Source organism: Populus euphratica, unplaced genomic scaffold, assembly GCF_000495115.2.
Source record: "Populus euphratica unplaced genomic scaffold, PopEup_1.0 scaffold107.1, whole genome shotgun sequence".
In the NCBI taxonomy this organism is placed as follows: Eukaryota; Viridiplantae; Streptophyta; class Magnoliopsida; order Malpighiales; family Salicaceae; genus Populus; species Populus euphratica.
Window position 1 is genome coordinate 548,953 of NW_011499994.1, and position 5,733 is coordinate 554,685.

The following is a 5,733-nucleotide window of genomic DNA, read 5'->3' on the forward strand; positions in this document are numbered from 1 at the left end:
AAAAATAAATTTATTAAAAATTGAGTTTTATAATTTTCTCTGTTTTTTTTTGTGGAGTTATTTTGGTCTCATGATCTCGATTGCAAGTATAATGATTTAGCTTGGGTTGACTCAAATTTTCTTTTAGGTTGTTTCTTTAAGATTGATGTTTTTTATTTTGTCATTCAATATTTGGTTGTATTAGGAATTGAGTTTTAATTTTTTTTTTCTGTTTTTTATTATGTTATCTTGTTTGCATGATTCAAGTCACGGGCCTTGATGAACTTCCCTACATTGCTAGTTTTTTTTAAAAATTTTATTGAGTTACTTTTTGTTTTTTTTTTTTATATATATATATTTTAATTTTATCTTTTAGTATTTAGTTGTTTTGAAATTAAGTTTTATAATATTTTTTATTTTACAAACATTAATGGTGATTGTTTTTTTTCAATATTATATAATTAAATAAAAATATCATTTTGGTTATTGAGGGGTTTATACAATTTTTATTTTTAACATTTTAGTAGCAATTGAATATTGTATTTTTCCATCATTTTTTTTTCGTGGACACATGATAGTGTGGGCAAGTGCGACACCAAAAGGGCCTATATTGACAATGAAAAACTCAAAATCCAACGTCCGCATCTCACACTTTCAGTGTTATAATTTCCTTGAATTTTTTTTGAAATAAATAATTCCCTCATAGGAAAGAAGTTGAGAATAGAGACAAAATCTGTAATTCCCCTTTACTTTTCACATCTTTGTTTTTCAGTCATAAATTATTGGGAGATTTTGGACTAGTGATGTACTGATAATTGTCCATTGGAGACTAAACATATTGACACCATATTTAACGTGGTTCGGTAGATCACCCACATCCACGGGAGAGTCAATATTATTAGAGATAGAGAAAGGATACAAAACAAATACATGGAGAAGCAGGATCATATCCACTCTAATTCAACTCTCAGCTCACACACACTGCTGCATATGGCAACAACTCTTTTTTCTCTCTTCTTCTCTTCACTTCACTCTCTATACTTTCATTTTGTTCTTGGCTCTTTTGGTGTCTGTTTATAGACAGGAATGATGCTCCTCCAACTCATCTTCATTATTGGTGGTCACCTAACCTTTGTCAACTTTGTGACTTTTGGTTGTTGCACCAATAACTCTCTTTGACAATGGAAGCCATCTTCTTCTTGAAGATGGGTATTTGCCACAATAATAATAATTTCCAAACAATCACCTCCTTTGCTATTTATATGGGCAATTGTCTTCTTACTTGTTTAACACAAGCTTGCATCCTGTAGCTTTTCTAAGTTTACCATTTTGAGAGTATCTTTGGCCAAGTTTACAGGTACTTGCCAAACCTTTCAATCACCAGAGTCACCAAAGCACACCCTTACTCACACCAAAGGATCACTTTAATCAGATGGTCTCCCACTTCACATTTAAAGAGTGTTAATGCTTGCCTTTGGGACATAACATTGTCTTTCGAGCGTATCAACCATGCTCGGTCCGAAATGATTTTTCAAAGCTCACACCAAGGCTTATAACACCCCTTCAAACGAAAATTTCTATTTCTAAGTGCGACAATCATTATCTAAGTATTCTAATATGATCATGAGCTCACCACTTTTTCAAGAGTTTACTCATCTAGGAGTTGCGTCTGTCCTTTATTCTACCTTAAAAACCACGCCTTACTTCTCCATGAGCCTTCCACTCTTAGTCTCAAGAGTTCAGGTAGCTCTTCACCTTTAACCATATGGGCAACCTATCAAAGGTTAATCCATATTTGTCTTCATACTCTGAGTATTACAATGTCATTACCGAGCTTATAACCTTGACAAGAGTTAACTTGTTCCAAGAACCTACACATGCATTCTACTCATTCCTACCAATTGCCTTTTAATGCTCCACAAGTCACCCACTTATTGTCTGTAATGTTTTGAAAAAATAAAAAGGAATAGGAAAAGGCAACAAAGCCCTTAAAGGCTTAGAAGTGAGTAAAATGAATAAAGGGTATTGTGGTAATTGAATAATAGTTGATAAATATAAATAGGAAGAAAAAAAAAGAACAAAAGAGGGAGCTGTGTTTTTGAGAGCAAACGTAAGAGAGGGAGAAGGAAGAAGAAGAAGAGAAAAGAGGGGAAAAGAAGGGAAAGGGAAGAGATTGAGAGGAAATAACTTTAAAGGTAAGATTTAGGTTGTTAAATATATAAATGTGTTGTTTGAAATTTAAATTTATGTTTTGATAAATATTAGGGTTTTGAAAATTTGTGTTTTGGGTTAATTGATGAATTAATTTGAATGTTATAGGGTTGATTGTTATGGGTAATTGATTAATTAGTTGATTTTGAGAGATTGTTGGTAAAGATAATGATGTTGAGTTATGATTTGTGTAAATTGTGAATTTTAAGTTGGAAGTCTAGAAAGAACAGTAGGTAATCTGTGAACAATTCTGGATTTGAGGTTGAAGATGATGAAAATTCAATTTGGTCCCTCAATTTGTGGAAATTACAGTTTAGTCCCTAAACTTTGGGAAAATTATAATTTGACCCCTAATGGTATTTTGAGATTCTGGACAGTGTTATTATGAGGTTAAGGATGATAAATCTCAGTTTGATAATTGATTTGGAATATTTTTAGTTTGGTCCCTAAATTTTGGGAATTTACATTTTAGTCTCTAAACTTTATAAAAATTACTTTTAGGTCCCTAGTTCGTTCTGGACAGAATTAAGGATGGTTTATGGGTGAAATTTCAGTATGGTTATATATTTATAGTTTGGTCTAGTTTTGGTAAAATTACATTTTGGTCCCTATTTTGGATAATTGTCGTTTTAGTCCCTAAACCTAGGAGAGTAAACCTAGTTTTATTTTATGCATTAGGATATTTTGTTTGAGTTGTTTTTGATTATATTTCATATATTTTTTTAGGTTCTCCTAACGATCTTCAATAGGATTTTCGGGTCTTTCGTCTGACGTTCCTTTAGTTCTATATTTTTCAGGTGAGTGGGATAATCTTTAATATGCATATAATATAAGTAAATATGTATGTTGATTATATGATGAGTATGATTAGTTAATCTCTTGAATATTTATATTTATATATTTTGCTTTGTTTTCCGAGTACTCATCTATTCTTGAAATTTGCACTCGCATTCTATCGAGCTAAATTCTATCTGATATGATATATGTTTAATTGATGATTTTGTGAATATCTATTATGCCTTGATATAGGACTTGTCAGTAACTCCATGCTAACGGAGAGTAGTTAGCCTATGTGCACATAGTATTCTGTATACCTAGCTGGTGAGAGAGGCATCAGCCTGTGGTGACTGATCATCCCATAGTGGTCACCTTCGGGTATCATCTGGTCACCTTTGGGTGTCATCTGATCTCTGACATGTATTCCACTACGTTATGATAATATGTTTAGTATGTATATGTATATCAAGATAAATCATCTGATAAGCTATTAATATGAAAAATAATCTAAAATGTATATTAAATATTATTCCCTCACCGAGTTGGTTAAACTTACCCCTCATTCTTAATATTATTTCAGGTTCTTAGTTTCTGATAGCAGTTGGACTTTGTTGAGTGTTTTTGCTTCTTCAGTTTTGAGTCGGTATGCCTTGCTTATTATTCAAGGTTGTTTTGATTCGATGTCTTAGACGCTCCACTATTACTCTGTTTTAATTAAGTTTGGATTTTGACAATGTAATGAGTATTATAAATTATTATTTTTGTTTTAATTACTGATGAAGAGTTTGAACTATCCTTTGATTTCATCAGCTTTGAGTAATATAATATTTCTCAAGATTATGAAATGCTACATATTTTTGAATATCTTGTTCTTTTGATATGTCTGTTTTGAGGCTTAGCGTAGGTGGGGTGTCCTTTCGACACTGCTCCTGCGTTGCTAGTCATGGACCCGAGATTCGGGTCGTGACATTGTCCAAGACAAATGTCTTCTAGCTCGTTGACCTTTAGCATAGGGGAAATATCCATGAAAGTCAATTCGACATTTATCTCCATACTCATCATAGCCATTTCATTAGCTATCCATACATTTGTCCACTCATATTCAACCATCACATTGTCTCTGGGGCATTTTTAGCCATCATATTGTCTCTAGGGCATTTTGTAATTGGGGCTCCTATTGTGACCCTCACACCTTCTCCAAGGTGTCTCCATTAGTCGTTATACGGTAGTATGAACTTGGGCTCATATTATGACCCTAACACCTTCTATCTAAGGTGCCTTCACCTTTCATAGGCAGTTGCATCCTCCTTCACTTAGGACATTTTAAAGTGGTTTCAAAATTCTCTATCACCATGTGGACTTGGAAAAGATCACTACCATTTATCACATAGAAAGAGAGAGTTGCGGTACACTCCTCGTAATCCTTCATCTCAATTTCTATATTTGGAGCTTCTATACCTTTTTGCTTGCCAACTCCACTTACACCAGTTCTCTTTTGGTGTCTTTGCCTTTCATCATAAGCAGTCACACCTGACATGATTAAAAGGTTGGTGTCTTCTCCCAAGTGCAAGAGTGTCAAAGTAATAAATAAACCAGCAAGACCAGGGTCGAACCATAAGGAGGTTAATTGTATAAATTATAGATAACAACAATACAACAACAATAACAACAACAACAACAACAACAACAACAACAACAACAATAGCAATAACAACAACAACAACAACAATAACAACATCAATAACAATAATAACAATAATAATAATAATAATAATAATAATAATAATAATAATAAAGAAAAATAAAAAGAAGAAGATGATGAGAACTTTGAAATGAAATATTAATGTAAGGATTAAACAATGATAATAACAAATGTCAAGGTTAAAGGTTCCACTAATGGTATGCCAAATAAGTATAGTATAAACTCTTATTATTCAATTGAAAACCACACACAAAGAAGGTTCTAATCAGATTATGGATTGTTAACATGATTACATTAGTCATCTTATTCAATTAATGCTAATACTTATAAATCTCGTCAAGCATTCATGATTATAACTTATGTTAACAACAAATCAAGTTCTTTTCATAGCTCATGTGTCAGTTATACCATACAATATGAATTATGAAAGTGTCAAGCATTTGTTGTACCAAATGTTATACAACATAAATCAAGATTAGTTATTTAACAAGCAAAGTATTAAAGAGTGAACAAGATAACAAATATAAAACATGTTAGTATCAAACATTAAAGTCCATATTGAGTTTACATTATACTTATTCTTACACCATTAATGTAACCTTTTCACATTGACATAATAAACTTAGCTAAACATAATGAAAGAAAGAAAAATAAATAAACATAATAAGAACATAAATAAGATAAGAGTTAACTAAGTAAATAAAAGGAAATGAAAGACATAAACTTGATATTAATGAAAGCAAAGCATAAATATTATAAAAAATACAAAAAAAGAAAGCAAGAGCATGATCTTGATCTGGAAACCAAGATGCCTAAATGCATGACAAATGCCTCCTTTTATAGCCCAAAATTAGGAACTATTGATTTGATGACTAATTGATGAGTGGGTGGCCGACTCTTGACTTGGTGACAATCCTTATCTTATCTTGTCTGCCCAAAATATCATTGATAACGTCAAAATTGGAACCACATGAAAAATAAAAGTTGTAGGAAATTATCTCAGCTTTCAAAACTTGACACAACAAAAAGATTGATGTCTTCCCCCAAGTGCAGGAGTGTCGAAG

The 5,733-nt window shown here is 32.0% G+C and overlaps 1 long non-coding RNA gene across 1 annotated transcript; it reads left to right on the top strand.

Moving 5' to 3' along the window:
• Window positions 1–1,989: 1,989 nt before the first annotated feature.
• On the top strand, window positions 1,990–3,726 carry LOC105140557 (uncharacterized). Its single transcript, XR_845207.1, has 3 exons — window positions 1,990–2,174; window positions 2,917–2,987; window positions 3,548–3,726. It is a non-coding gene; the product is annotated as an uncharacterized LOC105140557 (long non-coding RNA).
• Window positions 3,727–5,733: the final 2,007 nt, after the last annotated feature.